This window comes from Vicugna pacos, chromosome 9 (assembly GCF_048564905.1).
Source record: "Vicugna pacos chromosome 9, VicPac4, whole genome shotgun sequence".
In the NCBI taxonomy this organism is placed as follows: Eukaryota; Metazoa; Chordata; class Mammalia; order Artiodactyla; family Camelidae; genus Vicugna; species Vicugna pacos.
In genome coordinates this window covers 74606128-74632973 of record NC_132995.1, presented here as the reverse complement: position 1 = coordinate 74632973, position 26846 = coordinate 74606128, and the positions used below count along the sequence as shown (strand labels likewise).

At 51.0% G+C, this 26846-nt stretch overlaps 1 protein-coding gene and 1 long non-coding RNA gene across 11 annotated transcripts in view; one reads left to right on the top strand and one right to left on the bottom strand.

Annotated features, from left to right (window-relative positions):
• The window catches only part of BCAR3 (BCAR3 adaptor protein, NSP family member), a 188138-nt gene that overhangs the window by 96845 nt on the left and 64447 nt on the right, over positions 1–26846 (bottom strand). For 2 of the 8 annotated variants that reach the window (XM_072968188.1, XM_072968187.1), the window contains exon 1: positions 6569–6700. The exons of 3 other annotated variants lie outside the window; for them this stretch is intronic. The gene's annotated coding sequence lies outside the window, so the exon portion shown is untranslated. Of the gene's footprint in view, positions 1–5603; positions 5622–6568; positions 6706–26846 lie in introns of those variants that run through there. 3 more of the 8 variants (XM_031680424.2, XM_072968189.1, XM_072968186.1) reach the window with 3 other exon arrangements.
• On the top strand, positions 5430–23344 carry LOC140698301 (uncharacterized). 3 transcript variants are annotated; one of them, XR_012076014.1, is made up of 4 exons: positions 5430–5947; positions 16817–16941; positions 20410–21399; positions 21491–23344. It is a non-coding gene; the product is annotated as an uncharacterized lncRNA (long non-coding RNA). The 3 variants fall into 3 exon arrangements; XR_012076015.1 differs by having other exon boundaries at positions 20410–21610; positions 21756–23344; XR_012076013.1 differs by having other exon boundaries at positions 20410–23344.

Sequence of the window (26846 nt, the reverse complement as noted above, 5' to 3'; positions counted from 1 at the left end):
GGTGGGACCTCCATGCACACTGTTCCCAGAGGGGTCAGGGACCCGCCTGCCACCAGCAGGAATAAGCAATGTGCGTGGGGGCCTGTACAGTCAGGGGAGAGTGGGATGGGCAGAGAAGGAAAAAAGAAAAAAAGGGGGCGGAGGGGCATGGAAAGAAAAGGAAGGTGCTGTGTGCACAGTGGCCCAGACAGCTGGTCCCTGCTCTGACCACTAGTAGAAACGTTCACCTGAGCAGGGTCCGCGCCCCCACCCCCTGAAAAACAAAGTACGGTGTTGATCTGGGCCAAATTGTATGGCATTTTTAAGGCTAATACATCGAGGAAAAGAAACACAAGCCCGAGTTAAAATTAGGGCCAGTCCCTGGAGCACAGGACCCAGAGTTCGCACCCCCAGTCACGGCACCAGACTGGCCTGGGGGCACAGCCAGGGCTAAGCCCGCAGCGCTGGCCTCCCCCGAGGCTGTTCAGGAGAACACTTGGCCCCGCAGTCTGTTCTCAGGCCCTGTGGCCCCCGTTCCTCACGACCGCCTTTCCACTGCGAGGGGAACGGCTCCGAGTGAAAAGCGTCACTCGGCAGCACGGCTGCAGGGTCAGCTCCACACAGGAGCCGGGGACTCGAGGTGGGGCTTGGAGACAGTGCAGAAGAACAGAGCCCCCCAGGAGGAGGCGGGGTGAAGACAGCAGGGTCTGCGAAGGAAGCAAACAGCAACACACACACACACACACACACACACACGACCCGCGGCTCCCACCCGAGACAGACACAGTGCTGGGGGCTGGGCGGCGGGAAGAAGACCCTTCACTCAAGGCGTGTAATCCCGACCCAGTCCTCAGTCCTTTGCCAGACCTGGTCATTCTGCGGCCTGTCTGCTCCACGTCTAACTGCGACCACACAGAAGGCCAGGCTCCTGGTGGATGCAGAACAATGGGCTGCGAGTCCCCGCGTGGGCCCCTCCCGGGTCTGGCCAGTACCTGGCACACTGTCAACACTTCTCAACGTTAGTCATTGTTATTAAAAAAGAAACCAAACTCCCTCGCCCTCCCTGCCTGATCACAGGTGACGTAAGCCGACTCGGGTCCCCTCAGCTACACAAGCACACCTCACAGCTACAAACCTCCCCTGTCCGAGCTATCTCGCCTTCTGTCTTCACAGACAGGCCCGGATTGTTTCCAAGGACCTGGAGGAGAGGCCCAGAGCCCCTCCCCCGCTCCAAACCTCTTTGTGTGCAAAGGCCCACAGTGCTGATCACATCTATTTCCAGGCTAGTCCATGGACAAGAGTCACCCAGCTCCAGTATCTCCCCCAGCCTGTTTCCTCTCTGCTCACCCAAGATCTATCTAGATTTCAAGGTTGAGCCCAAGTGCTGGAGGATGCCCTTCAGCAAGTCATCCACACCTCAGCTTATTCTCAAGGGAGGTTAACTCCTGCCCTTCCTGCTTCCAAATCAACAAATATTTAAGTGCCTCCTCTAGATAAGATCCTCAGAGAAACGAAGACGATGACGCATAAGCCCCTGCCCCAACCACGAACCTAAAGAGAGAATCCAGCCGACACCAGGGCAGTGCGGGGTGAACCCACGGGTAACTTACAGTCGGCCCGCTGCATCCGTGCCTCCCCCACATCCAGAGCCAACCAGCCGCAGACCACCTTCTGTAGTTTTTACTGCCGAAAAATATCTGTGTTTAAGTGGACCCGTGCAGTTCAAACCTGTGTCGTCCAGGGGTCAACTGTCACATAACTCATCAGTGGGCCCCTTCACGTGCTGGAGGGAAGAACACTTCGTGTTGACCAAAGGACTCAAGGAGGACCTGAGAGGGCATCTCTGGAGACGAAGGATCTTGACAGGCTGAAAGCCGCAGGGAAAAGCCTTCCAAGGGGATTTGGTGACGGCAGGAAGTGCCCCCCACAGGCTCAAGAGACTGAGCCGTGCGTGTGGCTTGACTGAAGTTAGGAAGCATTTCCTGGAAGCAGCACCAGATCGGCAAGTCTTGAAGGCGGTGCTGAGGTGTCTGGACTGGGCGGTCAGTGCTGGGGAAGCTGGGGAAGGGAGGGACCGGATCCAGTCTGGGCCTGGGCACGGAGCACTGGTAACTCTGGAGGGGAGAGAAGGGAGGTGGGGAGGTCGGCCACGACGGCAACAGGCCAGCAAGGAGTGATGGAGAACTCGGACCTGGGGCATGGCCAGGGGAAGGCAAAGGAAGGGCAGTGAGGGGCTAGAAGCTCGAGGCTCTGGCTGGGAGGAAGCAGGCCACAGCCACGGGAGGTGCTCTCCTGTAACACGCGAGGGCAGGAGCTGCTGCGCGAGGGACCAGCGGGGACCGCTGGGGCTTGCAGGCTGGATGTCGGTGTGTGCAGGCAGGAGCTGGGCCAGGATGCAGGTTTTTAAGAGTCATCAACACAAAGGGAACATTTAAACCCAAGAGTAGACCCCTTAGCTTGTTATTATCAGATGTGATAACAGATGTAAAAGTGCCTCTTAAACTGTCAGGAACCATTCACTAGGCATGAATTACATCCCTGCTCCCTCGCACCTTGGCTGCTTCAAGTCCATAAAGACCAACGCAAAGGGTGAGTTCTGAAACTTAAAGCAGCGGTTCTCAATCTAGCTGCACCTGAGTCCTCAGAAGCTTTTGGAATCCTGGCACCCAAGCCACGGCCAGACCAATGAAATTACAACCTGGGAGGGTAGGACCCTGGCATCGGTCTTATTAAAGCTCTCCAGTATTGCTCGGTGCGGAGCCAGGTTTGAGGACCACTAGGTAAGCGAGTCTCTTTGGTACAGAGCAACTGACACTCAGATGAGTTTCTGGGTATTCTCTGAGTAGAATGACGATGAGAAAGTATCACTCAGCCAACAGAAGCGTTCCTTCACTCTTCTATTTAACACATGATTAGGGAGGGCGGGCACTGTGCTGGGTGTTGAGGACAGTGTCAACGACTGTCCTCATGAGGTTCCTACTCAATGGAGGAAGCAGACAGTAAGTAATGACATAAGTGTTGGTGATCCCAGTGCTTTGGGAGGAGGGTCTAGATAAATCTAGCAGCCAGGAAAGGCTTCCCTGAGGAAGGGTTGCTGACCTGAAGGATGTGAGGCAGAGTTTAATAACTGGAGGGAGACGATCATCCCAGCTGAAGCTTCCTTACGGTTCTCAGCTGCGGCTAAGCTGGAAATACACAGGCCAAGCTCTCCTCTAAAGCTTGCTGCCTCTCACTTGGGACTCTTCCCCATTGAAATACAGTCTTGCCCTGTGTCTAGTCACTTGGAAAGACTGGCTCAAGCTTGGGCCCTAGGTCAAGCTTGAATCAATCCAATAGTAGGGGAGATGGGCGCCAGGCAGAGATATAACTTAAAAAAAAAACCCAAAACAAACAAAAAACCCACTAAAGTGGGGCAGGGGACGGAAGGGAGAATTACAGGTGGGAGAAACTTATTTGCAGTCTGTTGGTCTCTCTGTTTCCAACTTGAAATTTATTTACCTTTAATTTTTCTAGACTCCAGAAACCTGGGGGAAATCCAGGAGTGCTAGTGTGTGGAACTGAGGTTCAAGGTCTGTACCTCCCACTGGGACAGAGACGCCACTTGGCACATCTGACCACTGGGCAGAATCTCAGCGTGTGTTATGTAGATGGGATCTCAGAGAAGCAAGCCCCTTCTCTTTTTCCAGAAAAGGAAAATAACTGTTCATTCACTCAATATACGTTCTCTGAGGGTTTACAATGTACGAGAGCTGAGGATATAGCAAAACAGATAAGGTCCTGCTCTCACGGAGTCTGCACTGTGATGGGGGAGGCCAACCAACACAGACAAGAAAGCAAAGCAGGTATTACCCCGGCTGGGAGCACCCTAAAGAATGTGAAACAGGATGAAAGGAGAGAATATACTTGTTGGGGATGGAGGGCTATTTTAGCCTTGGGTAGTCTGGGAAGGCCTCCCTGCAGAGGTAACAATGACATAAAACCTGGAAAAAAAGAAGGAACCAGTCAGGAGAGGATCGGGGTCTTGAGGTGGGAAGATGTCAGTGAAAGAACAGTGGAGACTGGACTCATCTCCAGTTTCTGGCTCCCATGATGTCTCCACTTAGAGATGTTTGTTTCGATGTTCGCAGTCACTGTGTACTTTTTATGTACCATATGATTTTTTTTCAATCAAACATGGTGTGATTCAGAACCTAGGCTTTGAAGTAAGACATTCACAGGTTCAAATCCCTATTCTGCCATTGATTTGCTGTGTGGCCTGGGACGGGTGACTCAACCTCTCTGACAGTCAGATTCTCATTTGTGAAAATGGGTTAACAATACCTATTTCATGGGGTTGTTGTGAAATGTAAATAAAGTCGTTCAGAAAGCATTCAAAAAACAGCGGTCTCTTCTAAGCAGGGTAGGGACCACGTCCGTCTTGTCATTGTGTTCCTACCACAATGAGTTCACAAATGAAGTCATTGCTTCTAAGGAAGACTGTAGCCAGGAAGGATGAGGAGGGGAAATGTTTTAAACCTAGAGTAACAGAGGTAACCACACCAAACCACACAGGACGCGGACACAGATACATTCGGGCACACCAAGTGAGCCCGCATGCAGTCTAATGCCCGATCTTGAAATTATACAAAGGTCAAAGACTCCACATCTTGATATGAAAATGAGACCCGTGTGAATGTTCACAGAGCTGAAGAAATCTCGATAGGGATGCGAGTAAGCCTGACACACTCCCAACCTACATGCTACCTTCCTGATCCTGGCCAGCGCTGTGCTTCGAAACGCTTGTGAACGGCGGGGGCTTTACAAGGATGTCTCAAAGAAACTGATGATCACGTGCAAGTGGAGGCAGAGAGAAGCAGCTCACTTGTTTGGACTTTTCTATTTTACTTCTGAAATGAGACATTCTCAAGTTAAACTCACAGACGGTCACCTGATGGGGGCTCTGAGAACTTTCTAGCATACTTGAAACTCTGGAAGTGTAACCACCCCTGCTGCCCTACAATGACCGTAACAGACAATTTACAATCCAGATCTGCAGTTTTATATCTTTGCAGCATTAGACAGGAAGAGGCGCTGGGAAAACCACACATAAAATTGGCTCATCCACTCAGAATGAAGTTTGCTTGGGTGTAGGAATCAACAGTATCCCTTTATTTTGAAGTAAATTATGAAGTCTAGCCAAATGATTGAAGTATGAAAATAATTCTTCCGTGGGTTGTATTTCAAGCAACACAGCATAGGATCTACATGATAAGGTTCTTAAGACTAACATCCCTTTGACAAGCAGTCCTTTCTATACGAATAGGAGATTGAGATCTTGGTTAGTCATTCCTAGAAATGCCGGGCCTCTCAGGCAGTTCAGGGAAAGCTGGAGTCAGAGCGTGAGGGAGCCGTTGGATTGGCAAGTTGTTTACGTTACGTTCCATACGTCCGTCCTCTTGCACACTGGCGTACAACCACTTGGCCTGTGGCTTCCGGGTTATTAACTGGGCAACCCCTTCCCAATTCTGAGTCTCTCTCTGCTGAGCCCGGCCCCAGCGCCGAGGCCTCCCCCTTCCTCCCCTTCCTCCCTGATCTCGCCTCGCTCCTTGGCAACTCGCAGAGAGATTATCCGCTCTCAGACTGACCTTCTCTCCGCCAGTGTATTTTCCTTGGAGACGTCTGCGCAGCCTTGGTAGATAAGAGTCAAGGTTTAAAAGAATCTCTGATTGCACGGCTCTACTTTCTATCTCCGCCAATAGCCGTAGGCGGAAGCAGACACGAGGTTAGGTAAATGATCTTCCACCTTCGCACCTTGCTTCAAGCGAGTTAATGCCAAACCCGGAGTTTTCCAGCCCACGAAACCCCGGCCACGACCCACCGTGTTCCCCACGAAACACGCCGCCTCGCCAGCTGCTTCGGAGCCCAGCCGACTTCTCCCCGACGAGTGTCTACACCTGACCAAACTTTCAAGTGGCGGCAGCCTCGGCGGGTAAGGAAAGATGGGCTGAGATCGGAACCTCCTTCCTGTTGCGCCCACCGTCCCGCCCGTCCCTCCCCTCTCGGGCGCAGAGACACAACCAACTATTCATTCTTTCTCAACAAAGGGAGAGAGGGAGGGAGATGTTGTCAACAGTTACAGGGCGGGCTCCTTCGCTTTCTTTGCAAACTTTCCAAGAGATTAGTGGGGAAACTCGCCTCCGGCAAGCCCGGGGCTTCCAGCGGAGCCCCTTGGCCCTCGCGTTCCCCCACCCCCGCCAGTCTCCGGGCAGAGAGCGAGCGGGGAGGCGCGGCTGGCACGCAGGGGGCCGGGAGAAGCCAGCGCCCGGGAAGATGCCGCTCAGGAGCAGAGCGCCGAGATGCTCGCCGCAAGTCGCAGGGCGCCCTTCGCCGCGGCCCGGTCCGGGGAGTCCCGGCCGGTTCAGAGGCTCCCAAGGGTGCAAGCCCCGTCCCCAAGTTCTCCCTCCAGCCCCTAGACGCCAACTCGGCGAGGGTGAGGATGGGGCCCCGCCGTCCTTCCTTTCCCCATAGCCTAACGTTGGCCAACAAACTTCCCAACCCGTCCTGCAGGGAGACGGGCGGCACCCCCGAGAGGCGTGCGGCGGACACTCACCTCCCCGCGCGGCGTGCGGCCTCTCCCGCTGCGGTCCGACGCGCCGCTGCTGCTCCCGGAGCGGCAGCCGCTCACGACCCGCGGAGCAGCCCGTGCGCCCGGCGGCTGGGACTGCGGCTCCCGCCCCCGCGGCCCGGCCCCGGCAGCTGCAGGCGCGGCTCTGAGCCGGCGGGAGGGCGGCGCTCACCGGCCCTCAGCGGGTGATTTGCGGCTTCGCGGCCCCACCCCGGCCAGCCTATCCGCGCCGCCTCGCGGAACGTCCCCCCACCCGCGGCGTTTACGGGCGCTGACCTCGCCGGGCCGTCCTCTGCCGGGATTTTAGGGTTTGGCTCTCCTCGCACCTCCCCGGGAAGCCAGTCCTCAAGTGTAGGTCGACCGCTTTCTCGCCGTACCCCTCAGGAGGGAGAACCCCACCAAAGCCACTCCTCTCCCCTCCCCACATTATTTAGTTACCCAGCAGATCTGCTTTGCTTGTCTGCAAACACCTGGCTGGCTTTCAGTTTAAAGGGGTTTGACCGGGCAAAGGCCCAAGTAGCCACCAACAGCCAGGCCATGGGAACAAGCAAGTCAATCCCACCTGGATATACTGAAAGCACAGTGGGAGGTGGAAGGGGGCACTTCAGTGCTAGATGGTTTGGTGGGATAACAAATTGCAACCATGTGAAGGACTTACACCATCAGATACCAAGACCTATTATAAAGCTATAGAAGCTGTGGAAATAGGCATTGGCAACAAGGACAGACAAACCAATGGGGAGTTCAGAAACAGATCTACGTTACATGGTCACGTGATTTACAGCCAAAGATGCCGAGGTGATGCATTGGGGAAAGAGTGGTCTGTCTCTTGGGTAAATGATGTTGGACCAGTTGAACACCCACATGGAGAAAAAGCAGAATCTTGACCCCTACCTTACACCATACAAAAAAAAAAAAATTCCAGAAGAATTTTAAATCTAACTGTAAAAAGGTAAAACAATACAACTATCGAAAATAAATGTCAAAAAATATCTTCATGACCTTAAGGTAGGAAAGACTTCTTAAACACATACAGTAGTAATCATAAAGGAAAAAAACTGATCATTACATAACGTTAAAATTAAGAACTCCTGTTTATCCTAAGACACCTCTAGTGAAAAAGCAAGCCACAGACTGAGAAAAGATAGTTGCAACACATACATCCAAAAAAAAGACTTGTATGTAGAACATATAAAAGATGCTTACAAATCAGCAAGAAAAAGGCAGAAAAATTCAACTAGAAATAGCAGAATATTTCAACAGGCATTTATTTCTCAAGAGGTGATAAACAAGCATTTCTCAAAAAAGTCAAAAAAATATGAAAAGGTTCTCAGTTATCACAGAAATGCAAACTGAAGTTGCAGTGTGATCTCCCTTCACACCCACCAGAATAGCTAAAATTAGAAAATTCTGTACACACTTTAGAAACCTGTTTAGCATTACCTACTAAAGCTAACACGTGGTCTGTGACCCAGCAATTCCATCTCCAGTGTATACCCAACAGAGACAGATACACATACTCACCAAAGGACGTGTGTGGCATCTCTTTCTAACAGCCCCAAAGCAACCACCCGAAGGTCCACTAACAGAAGAGAGAGAAACTGTGGCATACTAGGAGAACGAATGAACTACTGCTGTACTCAACAGGACGCAGAGTTCTCATAAATACGTCTTGAGTGAAAGAAAGTGGACACAAATGGGCATATGCTATGTAACTCAATTTATGGAAACTTAGAAACAGTCAAAACATGTCTCTGAAGTTAAAGGCGAAGACAGCGGCTATCTTGGGGGTGGGTAGTGCTGGAAAGGGAACCCGGAGGAGGCCCCAGGTGCTGGTTACACAGATGTGTCCTATTTAACAAAAATTAACTACCCCTCATTTTACAAGAATTGATTGGTTTGTGCACTTCTCTGTAGGTATGTTTTACTCCAATAAAATGCTTTTTAAATTGTGCCATGTTGGTATATTTTATATAATTTTCATTCTCCTAAGAAAGAACTACTGGCAAGTCTGCAAGATTCTAAGTGCAGCATCCGTAAGAATCAGTTTCCACCTTTCCCTTACGGGGGCTGTTGTGGCTTTAGCTTTATCTTCCCTACCTCACTGGAAGCACAAGGGTTGATTTTTGTTAGCTATTCCCAGGGTGCTTAACGCAGTGAACGTCAAACAGAGCAGCTGGCATAGTTCCGAACTGAATTATTAGAAATGCATTTACTGATTTGCTGCTGCTCTGAAGTGTCACTGAGAACTGTGGTGAAACTTGGGTTTTTCTTGATTTTCAAAGTTCTCTGAGCACCTACTATGGGTAAAGTTTTCACTAAGTGAAGCACCATGGCGAGGTAGCAACAAAGACCAGAAGACAACTCACACCCAGGGAGGCTTTGGGCAAGCCACTGTTCCTCTCAGTCCCTGCATTTCCTCATGTGTGAGTGAGTAAAGAAGTGTTAGGAGTCAAGGAAATAATAGATGTGAAAGTGCCTGGCACATAATAGTTCTCATTAATTATTACTGGAACTGATAACACAGTCTGTCGTTTGTCTTCACGCTCCCCTGTGAGATAGGAGGCATTGCTATCCCTATTTATATGGGCGGAAACAGACTCAGGAATCAGGAAGTTCGTCATTTCAACAAATTCTTTCAGCAAACATTTGTTGTAAGCCTACTATGTGCCAAGATCCACAGCTAGTGAGAAGCAGAGTCAGAATCGGAATTAGATATTGAATTAGAACTTCAAGTTCAGTGGTCTTTCCACCACACCACAACTATTTTCACATTCGTATCCCTGGTGCCTAGCACATAGTAGGTGCTCAATACATTCATGGATGAGTAATAGGGACATTTTAATATAGTCTTTTGATTAGGTAATATGGTTTATATATTACACATGGCTCACAAGTTATATAGATATGCACACACACAGCATTTTATATATATGTGAAATGGTGTACAGTGAAAAATCTCCCTCTTAGCTCTTTCTCCCATCTGCCAGACCCCTTCCACCACAGGTAACCACTGCTTTTACTATATGTGCCTGCCAGAGGTTTCCAAGCGTGTGTGTGTGATTCCCCACCCCTACACAAACAGTAACATACTATATCCATAGTTCTATACTTTGCTTTTTTTTTCTTCACTTAATATATATCTTGGAGATTTCCCTGTATTCGTGCACAGTATTCTTTTGAAGAGATGTACCATAATTTATTCAATCAGCACCCTTCTGATGGGCATTTAGATTGTTCCCAATCTTTTCCTATTACAAACAATACTGCAGTGAATAGTCTTGTACATACATCATTGGTATCTGTAAGTATACCTGTAAGATAAATTTCCAGAGGGAAATTGCTGAGTCAAGGGTATATATATGCTTTTGTAATTTACATAAGTAATGCCAAATTGTCTTCCACAGGGATTGTACCAACTTAGACACCCCAGCAATAGAAGAAAATGCGTGTTTCCCCACATCCTTTTTAGAAGGTGTTATTAAACCTTTGAATTTTCGCCAACTTGATAAGTAAAATATAAATTTTACTGCAGTTCTCTTGTACTAAGTGACACCTTTTCATGTTTAGCAACTATTTGTTTTTCCTTTTTGGAATTTGCACCTCCATTTTTCTATCCACTTGTAGGTCTTTCTATTATCAATTTTTAGGACCTCCTTCCATATTAGGAAGCTTAGCTCTTGTGGTATGAACTTCAAATATTTTTTCAATGATAATATCAAGGAAAGAAGTGATATATGTAAAGCCCTGTTATTTTAGGATGCTCATCCCAGGAGCCATGTGGGATGAATAAGAGACGTGAGAGCCAAGGAGGGACACTGGTTAGAGCTCTGGCGGTAGCCTCACGGTCACGAGGCAAGGGCTTTGACGAGGCTGGTGGCAGCGGAAGTGGAAATGGAAGTGAAGGACCAAAGTTATCACCAAGAAATAATTGGCAGGAGGAGTTAACGATTAGCAATGACAACAATGACAACACAGCAGCCACCGCTGATTTAGGAGTAATTACAACCCAAGTACTAAGCAAAGTGCTTTCTAAGCTTGAAGCTGCGAGCTGGTGCTATTATTGCCCCCATTTCACAAATGAGAAAAGGGAGTGCCAGCAGTGAAGGAACTTGCCCAAATTCACACTAGATGTAAGTGGCAGGACCAAGGCTAACCCAGGTCTCTCTGACCCAGCTGCCTGGCAGAATGAAGGAAAATGATCAGAGGTCTGCTGTCTGAGCACCTGAGTAATGCCTGGTGACAGATGCAGAAGAAGCCGGAGCACAGCTGCCTCTGGCTGGAGAGCAGCATCCTCACTCCTAGGAACACTGAGCATTTCTCAAAGCCTTTCATGTACATGTCACTCTTCCCACAATGTCTCTGTGAGTCAAAGGGGGAAGTATCATCCCCGTTTTACTGATGAGAAGACTGAGGCACCAAGAAATTAAATAACCAGCCCCAGCTCAGATGTCATTCTCCAGGAAACCTTCCCTGAAACCCAGAACAGAGCAGATTCTTCGGTTATGTATGTTTTTAGTCTCCTTTTCTTCCTGAAAGTTGTCACAGTTCATTGATTTCTGTTATTTTTAACATCTGTTGTTCTGTGGTCTCTAAGATCCATGTCTGGTTTTGCTTTTGCTTTGTTCCTACTTTGGGGCACATAATTGGCAGGCAGTACATATTTGCTGAATGAATGAATGAGCTCCAGGCCTCTAGACCCTTTGGCTTTTCATCTTTCTACTACATCATAAAGCTCCCTATAAGCTAAATAATATAGCTGTGCTAGAAACGATTTTAGGGTTCAAATTTCTTTAAGTCTACAGGCAGCTTCCACATTAATGTTTAGACAGGGAAACCCTGGACTGCTTCACCCAAAGAGACATATAAAAGGACAACACAGCCAGTGAGATGGACTTGAAGTCCTCTGGGCGGTGCACGGGGCTTTGTCGGGGGCGCTCACCCTGGAGTTGATCCCCTCCTGCCACAAAGTAATTTGCTGAGCCTCACCCCATAACATTGTTACTTAACAGGTAGCTGGGGCACACGTTGGGCAAAATGCACTTTCAGGAAGAATAAGTCCTAAAATTTCAGCTTTGCCAGCTCTACGTGGGAACAAGCAAGAAGCAACAGATGCTTAAGCTATCATCAGTGAAGACCGAACAGAAAATCTGAACTTGAACAACTGCAGACAGAGAGACTGAGGATCCCCTGTGATTACCACATAATACACCACTGACTCAAAGAGGGCAGCTCTGATGCGGACCAGAGCAGCAAATGTGGTATTTCCTGAAGCCTGACCCTCTAGCCTCCTGGCCCCTGAAGAGCTAGCCGTGGACTTCGTGTCATGGGAATCCCGTCTACCAAGCAGGGAAGTCAACTCGGCTTCCCAAAGACCTGTATGATGGCTGCAAACTCACTGTCACATCGGAGACAGAAGTCACTGCAGGAGGGCGACAGTTGGACAGATCCTCAATAAACACTCACTGAGCGAACGAGTGAGTGGGTGACTGAAAACGAGATGGAGTTCTTGACAACACAGGCTCATTTTCTATACAAGGTGCATGTTTGAACCACCTGTTCACCAAACTCTAGACCCTTGTTCCCAGTTACTTCCTTAATCTGATGACCAGCTTTGCATTAATCAGCTTCTCAACTTATTCAACAACTGAAAGGAAATGCTCCAAAGTGCCTCTGGATAATTACGGAATTCCAGATGACTTTAAGTCCTTATTTACACAGCTCCCCTTTTCCATTTTTCCCTTCAGTAAGCATGTATTGTTTCTATTATTAAAAATGTCAGTTAGAAAACCAGTTCACCGAGCCCTACCACGTGGAAACCATCACTAGCCCAGAGAGATAGGAAGTGGGTTATGCAACCAGGAACGTTCATGCTTGTGGGGAACACAGCCCAGGCACACGGAGAGAGAGGGGCTGGCTGCAGCAGGGGCTCCCTGTGCTGTGGGAAGGCAGGGAAGGGAGAGATGAAAAGTACTAGGGGATGGAGTCTTGATGCTGGTGAAAATAAAGGAGTGTAGTTTTGAAAAAGAAAAGCTTTCCTATGGAAATGAAGGAAGAGGAAACAAATGTATGTAAAACCTAGTGCAAGGGCCACCTGGCTGCCATCTTGAGTGACAGAGGGAAGGGGCTCAGTTTAGACGCCGCAGACTGCCCATTGGCAGGTGGAGGTGAGCCATGCCAGCGCCGTTCTAGGGCAGGAGAAGGAACCTGGACAGAGAAAATGAAGGGAACGTGAGGCCTCCCAGCTCCCCTACATAAGGGGAGCCAAAAACCTCTCAGAGAAAACCGACTTGCCTGGATGTGCTCATGTCGTCCTGAGAGCAAAGCTGGCCTTCCAGATCAGTGGGCTTCAGCCTCAGAGAATTTGTTTGTGAAATGTCGGTAAGACTCTTGCATCTACCATCTTGGAAAAAAAATCTTTCTAGCAATCTTATCACTTAAAACTCAACCAGCTGCTCATTCCTTTGTGTTAGGCACTGGCCTCTCTCTCTACCATCCCCTTTTTTGTAAAGCGATGTTAATCCTTAGTGGATGACTTGATAGAACCCTGGCTCTGAATGTGCCCTCTGCCCAGCGATTCCAGTTCTAGGGCTCTGTCCTGCAGAAATGCTCGACTCACCTGCACATACTACGATATTCATGGCAGCGTTATTTGCAGTTAGAAAAAAAGTGTTTATCCACAGAGGGATGACTAAATTATAGCACACCTACCCTATGCAGCTGATAAGAAGGAGGTAATTCTACAGACACAGAAGGATACCTATGAAATACTGTTAAGTGGAAAAAGCCAAGCTGCCTCACTAATGCAAAAGTAACACACCTGTGTATTTGTGTGGGACTGTGTGTCTACAGGTGCAAAAGCGTCCGGGGGATCTTCCACCCACCAAACTGAGAGGAGAGATTAATGAGCAAGTGAGAGGGGACTTTTTCCTTTACATTATTCTAAACTGATTTTTTTCCAGTGAGCACCAATTTCCTTCATCATTAAAGATCATTTATCTAGCACTTTCTAGGTGCCATGTACTGTTCTTGGCGCTGTATGTGTACTCACTCATTTAATTCTGACAATAACCCTGTAAGTGGCCCTTTTCTCAGCCCTTTTTATAGTCAGATAAGAACACGGTCCTTGCCCGGGTCACACAAAGACATCGAAGGGTGTGAGCCTTCAACCCACACCACCTGGCTCACACTTCATGCTCTTAACCACTAAGTTACAGTGCCTCAAAGAGGTGACATAAACAAACAAACAGCGCTGCTTTTGGAACCAGGCGCACCTGCGCTTGGATCCCAGTTTTTGCTGATTAGCTGTGTGATTCTTAGCAAGCGTCTTACTTCTGGGTCAGCCCCCCCATTTGTAAAGTGGGGGTGATGGTCACCTGCCCCCTGAGACTTGTGAGAACTACACAAGATATGCTCGTGCCAGGCACTGAGCAAGTACTTGATAAATATAGACTGTTTCCTCCATTAAGATTAAATTACCAGCCCTATAATGTTTGTTAATTTAATTGGCTGTTTTGTTGATTGGCTGCCTGGCAGCATCTGGTCCTTCAAGGGTAAGTGGAGAAGGGGGATTTGGGAATAAGGGGAGAATTGGCTCAGACCGAGAAGACGAAAAGGGCTGAATTAACACTTCACTGTTTTCATAGTTTTGCCTACAGTCAGTCCAGTTAAGAAAATAAAATTGATAACATTTATATGAGTGTTTACATCATTCTAGGGTAAAATATCACCATTCCATTTTCAGAATGAGGGTATTAATTTTCAGGAATTTGCCCAAGGTCACTGAACCAATTAAATAACAGAGCCAGGACTGAAATGTACACTTTCTAATTCCACATCCACCCTCTTTCAGCAAATCCCACTGTCTGAGGTGGTGTCGGGATACCATGGCTGGGAAGTGGTGACTGCAGCCTCTCAGAAAAAAAGCGCTAAGAAGTGATGAGCATGGTAGCAACGGCGCCTCTGGGGGATATCAGTTCACATCGGCTGGTGCTGGCGGGGCCAGGGTTGGGGGTGCCCCCCCCACTTCATGCTGACACACGTGACAGAACCCCTCCCAGTGGGGTCCACACAGCCCAGGGTCGGACTACCCTGTCCCTTTCTCTCTGCCATCGATGGCCCTTCTCTTAATAGCAGTCATCACTCTATAAAACGGGACACAAGCCACCCGGGGGTTGGGGTGTGGAGTCACAGCAGGCACGCGGCTGCCAGAAGCTCGGGGAGGGTCCAGAGTGGAGGCTTGCTCACGGTTCTCAGCTCAGCAGTCTCCTGTCTCATCCCTTATTTTCAACCTGAAAGCACCAGAGGTCAGGCAGGCGTCAAGGAGGGACCTTCCTGTCCTTCTGTGAGGCTCCAACCCTATCACCCACTTCTCAGGCTCAACCAATCCCTGCGGGGCGGGGGTCATTACCATTCTGCAGAGAGAAGAGATGGCAGCCAGCAATGGATCAGAAAAACCCAGAGTTCGTGGCCTTTCCCCCAACAAGACATGAGCGTTACACAGCTCACTCCCACGTGAGGGCCGGAGTTCGCGCAAGCGCAGGGCAAGGTGCACTCCCATAACTTTTTCCCCTCAGGAGACGCTCTGGCTGATACAACGTGGATAGTCATTAAAGCTGGGGTTTGTTACGCTGTTGCCTCTCCTTCGGGGGATGCCTGAAAAATGCCATGATGAAATGGTGAAGTGAAAAATCGCAAAAGCCCTTTGAAATGCAAGTGCGTGAAAGACGTGTTAAGATAGAGACAATCTTGCATCTTACAGGTTAGTTTTTAAATAAGTTATTTACAGTCTGCGGTACTGCAGTATCAGTGACGAGGTGCTCGTCCCATACCTCAGTGCCCCAGTGGCAGAGCGGCTGGGACAGCGAGGTGGAAAGCTGGGCGAGGTCGTCAACTTGGTCCTTTCCTCTCTGATTCCTTCCTCACATGAATCCCTCCCTCCCCAACACACACACACACACACACACACACACACACACACACGGACGCTGTTCTTAGGTGTCTAGGTGGGGCAGCCCTCTCAGGTGGTGACCGTTCGGAGTTCCTTTGAATGGCCTAGTTGACAGTAGCAAGGTTACTAAATAGAACACAGTCAAGTGCCCTTGAATTAGCACAAGTGTCTGCAATGAGGAACAGAGCACCAAAGGAGGAAACACAGCCTAAATTTGCTCAATACCAACTACGTTCCCAGAGGTGGGGGTTAGTAAACCCATTTCACAGGTGAGAAAACAGAGGCAGAGTAACTAGCCAAGTTCCCATAGCTAAGACGTGGAGACCCCTCAGCTGGACTCCCTGACTTTACTGCCTACATCACCTCCCTCTGTGAACCGCTGTTTCTCAGAGTGGGCAAGAGAGTTTGAGTTGAATTGCTTGAGAAGGGTGTGGAATAGCAGCATGACTCAAAAGAAGCAAGCCAGCTGGGTTGGGGTAAAACCTGAACCCAGTGCCTGGCACTTGGTAGGTGTTCAATAGATACCTGTGAACTGGACCCTTGAACAGAGTTTCAGACGCAGGCTGGGGGTGGGTGGGTGTCTTCAGCATGTTGGGAACCACAGCCTCGGCCTCCACACACTATTGAACTTCCCCCACGGCAGGCAACGCCGTAGACAGCTCGCAGCTGTGAGCTGTGAGGTCCCAGCCTCCTGTCCGGAAGCTCTTCCCACCTGAGTGGTCTGGGAGCGGCGCCATGCCATGCCTGAGGGCTTGTCAGAAACACGGAGTCTCAGCTCCACCCCAGACCCACGGACTCAGAACCCGCATTTTAACTAGCCTCCCAGGTGACGTGTGCCCGGGCCTCGCCCCGGCTCAGCCACCCTGCGCAGGGGAACGGGCCAGCTGTCATCCTCCTCGTCCCCATCACCCCCAGGCAGCCCGGGGGACATTCCTTTTCCCTGTTGTAGGCTCAGGGGGCTAGGAGCACCTGCTGCCCTAACCTCCTTCCGCTGGAAGGACCTGTCCGAGTGGGAGTCAGGGGCAGACTTCTCAGCTGTCAGCATTTCCAGGAAGTTCAAGTCCCTGTGTGCTCCCCGTGTGACCTCGTCTGTCTCAGGGCTCATGAACGCCAAGGGTGTGACAGGAGCGCTTCCTCACAGCGCGATCAGGCAGTGACAAACGCGCCACATGGAAGGAAATTAGTGAATAATCCTCGCATATTCTGCAATGAGTCATGTTGGCCTCTTTTGGGGGTTGGGACACAGATGATCAGACTTGTGGTTTCTGTTTCCTAATTCAGAGCATATCCTTAATGAACCCCCAGAGAGTGTCCCCCGGAAGACAGGTGCTGGGCAGCAGGTCGGTGCTCCCTGACCTTGGAACACGTTACACAGAAGTAATACTATACTGCTACTCTGATCACAAAGGTAAGACAAAGGACAGATTCGATGTTTCTGTCAACAGACTGTGATGATTTGGTAACTACTGGGGACAGAAACAAGTCTGCCCCTGCCCCTGCCTGCCCCCCCACTCCCGTGCTGCCCTCTCCCATGTGCTCTGGGCTCTCGGCGCAGAGTGCAGCCGATGGTGACGGGGGGTGACGGCCTGCCCACTGCTGGAGCCCCTCCTGTGGGCGTCTGTGTGCTCTGCCCGCTCAGCCCTCTGGTTAGTACAATCGTCCTCACTTCACAGGTGAGAAAACTGAGGCTCAGCGAGGTGAAGCTGCCCAAGGTCACGTGTCTAGAAAGCATGAGGGGAACCCAGACGTGATGGGGCCCAAGGCCCAGGCCTCTCCCTTCACACCCGACCGCTTCGGTCCCACCCGGTTCCCTGCGGGGCTTCAGGTGAGGGGTGGAGAGTAGAACGGAGGGTGGCATCGCACTGCTGGCTGTCAACTCCACTCCGTGTCTGTCTGGTGCCAAACCCAGGATTCCAGATGCCCCGCGTGAGTCACCAGGGTGAAAGAGGAGCCCCCCGCCCCGGGGGCATTATCCAAGCCCGTAACCCTGGGGGACGGTGTGAACTCCTTAGAAGGGGCTTTTTACTGGCTCTGTCTGGGAAAAAGGATGAGGTAACTTCACAAAGTACGTCCGCATTTGAAACCCAGAAGACAAGCACTGGCCACTGCTCTTGCGGCCCAAGGACCAGACGATAAGGGCACAGAAAGACGGACCGGAAGGCCGATGCGAGGAGGAGAGGCGGACAGCTGCTCCGAGCTTCAACCACCCCGCTCGTAGCTGAACCCCCACCTCCAAGCCCAGAACCACGAGCATTTCAACCCTTGGTGCTCCCCATCCAAAATGCGAGCCCTCCGGGCGAGGATGCTCCCCTGCACCTTCCTGGTCTCTTCTTCTTCTTTGTTCTTTTTTTGAGGGGGGGGATTAGGTTTTTTTTTTCCAATTTTTAATGGAGGTGCTGGGGATTGAACCCAGCACCCTGTGTGCATGCTAGGCACACACCCCACCACTGAGCTATGGCCTCCTTCCTTTACCCTTCTCCATGATGCTCCTCGCACCTGGGGCATCTCTCCCAGCTCCCTCCCCAGGGTGTCTTCCAAACCTCTCCTCCACCCATTCTTCTCTAAAGCCCTCTTCTCCACCGTGAAATCAATGCTCTCAAACTTGTCTGATCATAAGAATTACCTGGGAGGAGGGAGGGTATAGCTCAAGTGGTAGAGCACATGCTTAGCACGCACGAGGTCCTGGGTTCAATCCGCAGTACCTCCATCAAAAAATTAACTAAATCCTCCTGAAAAGAAAAAAGTGGGAAATTTGCATGCAGATTCCCCAGGCCCATCCCCTGGAGGTCTGGATTGGAAAGAGCCAGGTGGAGACCAGGAGACCCCATATTTAACAAGATCCCACGTGTCCTTATGATCAGATATGTTTGGGAAACCTTGCACTGTACTCCTCCTGTTCGAGCTGGAGCTGGCTACAGTCCTCAAAGGCCCCCACACTCCTGTTCTGTGACAGCAGCTCCAATGCTCCAGCCTCGAAGTACACTGGCCTCCCAGCTCCATCGCCCTGCGCCTGTGCACCACCTCTTCTACCATGGACCACCCTACCTCTCTTCTTCCTTTCATCAAAGGTTCGGCAGTTCAGCAGCTGCCTCTGGCCCAGGCCCTCCACTGAAATTGCTCTCCCTGAGGTTAACAGTGACTCACAAAGAATGTGATTCAGTGGGCACGATTCAGACACTCTGTTATTGACCATTCTGCTACGTTTGACATCGGTGACTACTTCTTCCTTTGTGAATTTCTTTATTCTCTTGATCTCTGAGACACCATTTCCCCCTGACCCTCCTCCAACCTATTCCACAGTTTCCAGTCTGTCTTCCCTGTAGGTCCTCTTCCTCCAACCACCTTGAAGGTAGATATCTCCAGGTTCTGAACTCCGCCTCCTCTTCCTGGTCATCACACACCCTTCCATAGTTTTAAAGCCACCTGCTTCCTGTGCTAAAGTTTTACACCCAAAGGGTCTGCTAAATATGGACTACGGCATGAACAGTTCAAAATTTTAGCACACCCGAAGCCTAACTAACTGAAAAGCCTTCTTTCGTATTTTCCTATGTCAGGAAGGCACCTCCATCCAGCTGGTTGTCCAAGCTGGCACCCTGGAAGCCATCCTGGGTCCCTGTCTCCCTCCATCACCACCCACACAAATACCCAGAGCCCACCATTCACCAAGCCCTGAGCGCTTTATACCTAAATAGTCCTCAAACTCCTGCTCTCCTCTCCTTCTCCACCCCCACTCCAGCCAAGGTCCCCACAGCCTCCCAGCTGGTCTCTCTCCCTTCCGTCCTGCCTCTTCCAGTTAGGCTTCCACTCAGCCACCTGAGTGGTGTTTCCAAAATGCAAGTCTGATCCCATCTCTCCGTGACTTAAAGCCCCTCCAGAGCTTCTTGTCACCTGCAAGCTGAAGTCTGAACTATTCAGGAGGGCTCCCCCAAACACATCACTTTATTCCATGCCTCCATGTCCATGTGAAGCTTCCCCCTTCCTTTATCTAACCAACCTCCATCCCTCCCTCTTCCCTCAGCCCAGGCATCGCGTCCCCAACAACGTCTTTCCTGGCTCTGTATGGCGGGGTCGGTGACCGGCGAAGGCTCCTGTAACACCACATGACATTAGCAAATTCAGCTATTACCTGTGAAATGAAAGGAAGTTGGAGGATTGTTTTACAGGTTTACAGCCTCTGTCCACCCCCAGTTGTTACCATAGTGACTGAGAGCTGGCTCTTCCTTGCACCTATGAATGTGTTTGAAGCCAACCCTCCCCTCCCACCGCCTCTCAGAGTGAAGCATGAGGACCACCCAGGGGCCAGCCCATCTCTGTCTCTGCTCCTCAAAGGGAGTGCCTCTCCTGGCTATTGGCAAAGCTTCCAGAAACTTGGCTTTGAACCATTCACATCTAACAGGTGGTCCAGATATTCTGGCAGAGAACATGAGTTTAAAGAGAGGGAGAGATAGAATCATTGCCATGTTTTTTTGGACCACCTTAAACCCCAAGGGCCAGGTCAGCGATGAGGGAATACCGTGCTGGTGGGTGCCCAGGTGGGAGGGTGAACACTTATCCACATACTTGCCCTCCTCAGGAATCTTGAGACATCCGAGCAGGTCTTCAGGAGGGCTGTTTACAAGCCAACCTGCTGCCCTTCAGGGAGGAACAATGCATAGGCTGAGACTGACGCTAGACCCATCAGGACTCCAGGGTGCACGCCTTCTCTCTCTTTTTAAAATCTGTTTTTATATATAGTGGCTAACATTTGTAAGTCTCAAACTCCCGAATTTATCCCTTCCCACCCCCTTTCCCCGGTAACCACAAGATTGTTTACTATGTCTGCGAGTCTGTTTCTGTCTTGTAGATGAGTTCATAGTGCACTTTTTTTCTCTTACAGTGTACTCTCTTGAGCACAGTGTGAGTGGATGCTGCCCTCAGCCCCTGTAGAAGCTCCTTAGATGAGCAGGGGATTCACACTGTTATTGGAGACGGGATAGACCTTCACCTGGGCCTGGAGTGCTGATGTCAGAGAGAAGACTGTTAAATGGAGTCTGCTGAACCCTTCAGAGTCCTCTGGCCTAAGCCTTGATGTTAATGAGTCACAAGATCCTTCAAAGATGGGGCTGGAAAAGCCGACAGTGCCAGGCTCTCAGCAGCTGGCCATGCTATGGCAAGGGCTATAGCAGAGGCAGGAGCAATGAGTTCGGAGGAGGCAACAGAAATAGCATGGCCAATCCAGACCAGTAAAGCAGCAAATGGAAAAAAGGGCTGCCATGCACAGTTGTGCAGGTTGTTTACTGCACAAGGTTGCTCAGTTGAGGCAGAAAAGGAGGGCTGAAATTCGGTCTTTGCACCCATTTTCCAAGATATGTGTCCTAGTATAGAACTGCATTTTCTGAGAAAAGGAGGTACTTGTTTTTAATTTGCAAAAAGGAATCGTTTGGGATTGTCACAACCTTGATGGAGAAGACACTGGCAGGAGCAGTGAGAAAGCTTAGGTGATGGCAAGAGGAACCCAGGATCTGGCAGAAGATGACAAGGGTTTGGGGAGCCCCAGGGACCCTACTGGGGATGGGGATCAGAATTTCAGTCTATTGAGGTGCTGCCCAGGCCCCGTGGTTGTGCCCTACTCCTCCCTGTCCTCCCCGCTCCCACCATCTCACTCCCTCCTGCCCACCCGCAACCAGCCAAGGCCTCCATGGCCAGAGGAAAGAAGGTCAGTGTATTCCTGACTGTGGCCCCTGCTGCCTAAACCCTAATGACCCATTCTCGAATGGACTGGAGGACAGCTGGTATGGAGAGGTCCCCAGTGCCACACTGTGACCACAACGGGCTGTTACGGAGACCTCAGCTGGAGAGCGAGACCACCAGCTTGTGACCGTGCTGAGTAAGGAGGGGCTGTGGAGCCTTCCCACCTTGCTCCTTTCCTACCTGGAACTTCACCCTAATAGCACCCACTCCTGGTTCTAACCCCACAGGTTCTAACCTGCCAGGGGGGCTTCTGGGATTACAGCCTTGCTCTGAAACTAACAGCACACAACACAAGGGAACCTGGGGGTGGCCTCTTGCCTTTTTGCCTCGGAATAGAAGGTGGAAAGGTGAGTGGAGGGCCCCTTAGGCACAGATGCGGAGGGGAGGCCAAATCAGGGGGAACTGGCTCTTCTGAGCTGGTTTGTGTTGCACGTACATGATCATATTTAATTCTCCAACAACCCTGTGAAGTACGTATCATTATCTCCACAGTACAGATGAAGAAACTGAACGTCAGAGAGAAGCATCACCCAGGCCAGCTGGGAAGCTCCGGGGATCCGACCGGAACTCCCTGGTCTGTCTGGCTCTCGCACATGGGGTTGTGTAACCCACAGTGTGTCACCTGAGAAGATTCCCCCTTGAGGAGAGAGAAACTCAAAATAGTGAAAAGGAACCGAAAAAGCTTGAGTTTTGCTTTAGCAACTGAAGTCAAGCTCTCTACAATTTCCCTTCCTGTTCATACTTCCAGAACATTCTCAGGGGGCAGTTTCACTCCTTGCCTTCCCTAGCTCGCCCCCAAGGATGTTTGTACAGGTGGAGTCACTGCATCAAGCTGCACCTTGTGAGGGGAGGAGGGGTGGGCAGAACTCTTGAGCTGGCCACAACTGAGCCAGAAAGGAAGAGCCAGCTTCTCAACTCGCTGCTCGGCCGAAGTATCATCTCTCAGGAACAATTGCCAAGACCCACAGTTCAGCTAATAAAGTGTGAGAGCAGGAAGGGGCTGTCAACGTAACAGAACGTTTGCCGGGGGCCTGCTGTGTATTAGCCAAGCGCCGTCCAGGGACACTGCTTAGAGGCCCCTCTGACCCCCACCAGGCACACGGAGCACAGATGAGGAAACCGAGACCCAGAGAGATGACAGAGCTTGCCCAAAGTCTCCCGGCTCTCGTGAAGGGGGCTCGGACTCAAACTCACAACCTGGCTCCTGGCTGCTGCCCTGCCTCCCAAAGGTCCTCTCCCTTTTAGGGGAGAGGAAACAAGCCCGAGGGCAGAGCCAGGCAAGACGCCGGGTCTTCTGACTGGGACCCGGGGCTCCTGCCTCCACCCAGTGCTCCACACACCCGAGACCCCAGCTCGGATTTCAGATCTCACCGGACACTCTGCACCAGAAAATTCTTAAATACCTGCTATCCGGCAGGCATCTGCACTGCACTTGAGCATCCCCCGTGGGCTCACGGGAGGCTAAATACAGCTCCCGCTCCCGCTTCGGCAGGCAGTGGGCAACCGGACACAAACGGAAGCGGGCAGGGACAGTGGCGCCTCCCACACCCAGCAGTGCTTGGCGATGACTCTAGGCAGCTCCTGCAAGGCCAGCAAATATTTTGATAATCTTTCCCCTACAGGAGTCTCCTGCGAAGAACAAATGGACACAGTGGGAGCGACCTCTCAGCGGATTCCACAGGAAGAGACGCTGCATCAGTGGAGGGGCTTTTGCCCCTCGGGACTCTGGGGCAGGGAAGCAGATCTGGGGGCAGGGCTGCCCAGACATCCACCGGGCCCCACAGCCCTGGGCGTGAACAACGTCGAGGAGGGGCAGATGGGGTGGTGGGGAGAGTGCAGCCTTCGGAGTCAGGCAAGCCTGGGCTTGAGGACCGGCCCTGCCGCTGGGGGCCATGTGAGCTCACAGACCGCTGCGCATCTCTGGGCCTCAGTTTCCCTGCTGAGGAATGATACAGGTACTCACCTCCTAGACAGGCCCTTGAGAATCAGACACGGTAACATCGCGGAAGCACTGAGCACAGGGCCTGGCACTTGCAGGTGCTGAATAACCATAAATACAATTTTCCTGGAGAGCTCCCTCACTTGCCTTGAAAGAAGCTCATGGGGTGTGCTCTCTGCTGTCACTGGTGCCCTTTAGTGAGCTTCCCTGAGGGACACTGACCCAAAATGTGCCTTTGAGAGAGGAGGAGGAGCCCTGAGAGATGGGCCGCCCCTCGGCTGTAAGTTCCTGCCGCTGGGACAGAAGCTTGAGGGTCCATCCCCTCAGACGACTACCTGCCCACACACATCAGGTCAGCTGGGCAGTGAGAAAAGCCCTGCAGATTCCTGGCATGGGACATTTCCTCACAGAGGCATGGTATTTTGAAAAGGATCAAACAAAATTAACGAACATTTATAAAAAGCAAAATAATATAAAGCCATTGGGACAAAAAAGCCAGGCTGAGCAGCACAGGTGGGGCATGGGTTGGACAGGACCCGAGGACCGCTTTGACATGGTAGCCTTGGTGCTGCCCCTCCATGCCCACTGGCTAGGCCCACCCCCAGGGCCTCTTTCCAAAGATGAATTTGCCTCTATCTTCTGTGTCTATAGACCCCACAGAACAGGGACACAGAGGGCTACCTGGGGGCCCAACGTTCTCCTGGTGACTCACCGATCAGGCAGTGGGAGCCTGAGACAGAAGAACCACTTCCTGTGTCCCTGAGCCACCAGTCATCCTACCCGTACCTGCCCTGCAGCCACCTTCTCCTCTGAGAATGCCTGAGTCACTCCAGGGGCAGGGTGGGGCTGGCCCAGAGGTGGGGAGGGTGACTGCTGCTGAAGATGCCAGGCCACACATGAGCCTGCAGTTTGGGGTGGGGTGAGCAGAGGACACACTGCTTTACCCCTAAAGGAGCCTCACCTTCCTAAAGGTATTGACCCATCCCTCCTGAACCTCAGGAAAGACATGGTCGGGGGGAGTCTTAGGGCCACACATATGCCCTTGTCCACATCGCACCCCCTGCATACCCACAGCACTGCGACAGATGTCTTCCTGAAGCTGCACTCCGGCTAACACTTCCCTTACATGGTCCCAGAATCCTGTTTGATGTTATAGGAAGAAAATGCATGTCTGGGTGTAGTGGTGTGTGTGGGACGGTGGGGGGATGGGGCGAGTGAGGAGGAAGAATGTTGACAAGAAATCCAAGCACATAGGCTAGAAAACTCTGAAAAACAACGGCAGTCCAGCTGTCTCCTCTGTGCCCTCAGCTTCTCAGCTCAGGCCCAGGGTCAGGGAGGTCCCTGGCCAGCTCTGCACAGCAAGCTGACCTGGGTCTCAGCCCGGCACCTGGTTTTTGGGCAATTGACATGGCTACTGTGACCATCCGGGTCCTGCAGTAAGTCCGTGGAGTCCCTGGGCTCAGGCCCAGACCCCGCCCGGTGGGGAAACAATGTGCCCTGTCCCTGACTTGATTCTGCTGCTCCGGCCACAGCGCCCCTCTGTGCGGGAGCCACAGCACTTCATTAAGACCGGAGGTCAGATGACAGCCCTGATCTCTTTGGAAACCGCACACCGGCCAGTGGCACTGAACCCACCAGCTCCCAGCCCTCCCAGGAGCTCGGGGCATCCGATCTCACTTCTGCTTCACCTACTGCCACGGGAAGGAGAGGGCCTGCTCCCACCTTGTTTTTAACTTCAAGACTACTACAACCCCGTCTTGGGAACACTCATGGTTTTCATTACAGTCAGGGTGGCGGCTACCCACGCACTTCAGAGGCTTCAGACCTGATCCCGGTCAAGCCCAGAGTTGTGGTCTCTGGGAAGCAGACAGACAAGTCTGGAGACCGGTGGAGCATCCTGCTCACCATGGTCCAGGGCTGGCTGTCCGGGCCGGTGCCAGACATAGGAGCGCACAGGTGTGCTGCTCCAGCACAAAGGTGGCTGCTCAGAAAGGACGAGCAAGTGGAACTTTGGTCAGGTCAGGCCCTCCTCTGGCTGCGGAGGGGGGGTAGATTGTACGTACAGTCTTGTGGCGAGCGATCTTATTTGGAGATATAATGAATACATTCATAAAATAAGAAAACAATTGTTAAAAAGTATTCACTTTTTAAAGATCAGCTTTGCGTGTGTAGGTGTGCATGCACGTGTGCTAGGAATTCTTTTAAAAGTGGACCACCTATGCAGGCTTTCCTATTACATGTCCTTATAATGGTAATATATCCTACACTTATATAATGCATTGTGGCTACAAGGTACTTTTATATGCCCATCCATTCATTCATTCATACAATGAATCTTCATGAGCCCCAACAAAGTTCCAGACACTTTCCTAGGCATGGGGGGGGTACACAGAGGTGAACAAGGCAGGTAAGACCCTCATTCCATGGAGCACACATTCTAGTTGGAGAGACAGACCATAAACAGCAGACAAGGGGTCAACAAGACAAGTTCAGGGAGTGATAAAAGCTTTGAAGGCCATGAGGTCAGGTAACAGAGCTGTGCTGTCCAATACGATTACTCAGAGTCTCAATGAATTAAAATTAAATAAAGTTAAATATTCATTTCACCCTTGCCACATTTCAAGTCCCGGAGAGCCACACGTGGCTCGTGGCTAGTGGTATAGACAGAACATTTCTGTCACTGCAGACATTCCTACAGGATAGCACTGAGCTGGAGAGTGACTGGGGCTCATTCAGACCAGTGGTCAGGGAGGTGCTGTGAGCTGGAACCCCGAAATGAGAAGGAACTGACAGCTCACAGACCTGGGTGGGGTGCGGGTGGGGTGAGGGGAGTGGGCAGAGCTCCAGGCACCCTGGGGCAAATGCCCAATTGTAGGCATGAGTTTGGCAAATTTGAGGAACACAGAGGAGGTTAGTGTGACGCATAAGGAGCTGGAGGCTGGGGGGGTCAAGAGTAACAAGGAAAACAGCTGATGGCCGTTGAGGGCTGACTGCGTGCCGGCATCTCTGAGGTCGGTCCCGTTCTCCTCTTTTCACAGAGGAGAACGCAGAGTAAGGAGACATGGTTAGCCAAAGTCACACAACTGCTGAGGGGACAGGGCCAGGCTCCCCCCGGCATGGTCGTGGGCGCTCAGCCTCTGTACGGTGCTGCCTCGCCAAAGAGACAGGGGCTGGTCACAAACGCCCTGTGAGGAGTTGGGACCCTGTCCGGGTGTAACGGGAAGTCACTACAAGTTTTTAGGCAGGACGGTGACCGGATCTATTGCCCTTTTAAGTGCTCGATCTGCTCACAGTGGGGAGAGTAGATTGCAGAGGGGGTTACCGCGTTAATCCAGGAATAACACTACTGTGGCTCTGACTAGGACAGCCGCAGCTCTGGGTTTTTAAAGCCTGGCCAATGTTGCACTTTCATTTTTTGGGGTTTATGTTCAAAGACTTTGGCCAAAAAAGAACCAATGCCTCTTTTCTTTTTTAAAATAACAAAAACAAACAAACAAAAAACCCCCTCCAAAACACAACAGACATACCCTGACAATCATTTAGTGATAGGAAAGCTGGTTTTTGCCAGTCTTACCTAATTCTACTTAAATACTCTTTTCTATATGCTTTAGATTGTCATCAAATTAGGTCAAGGGTCTTCCCAA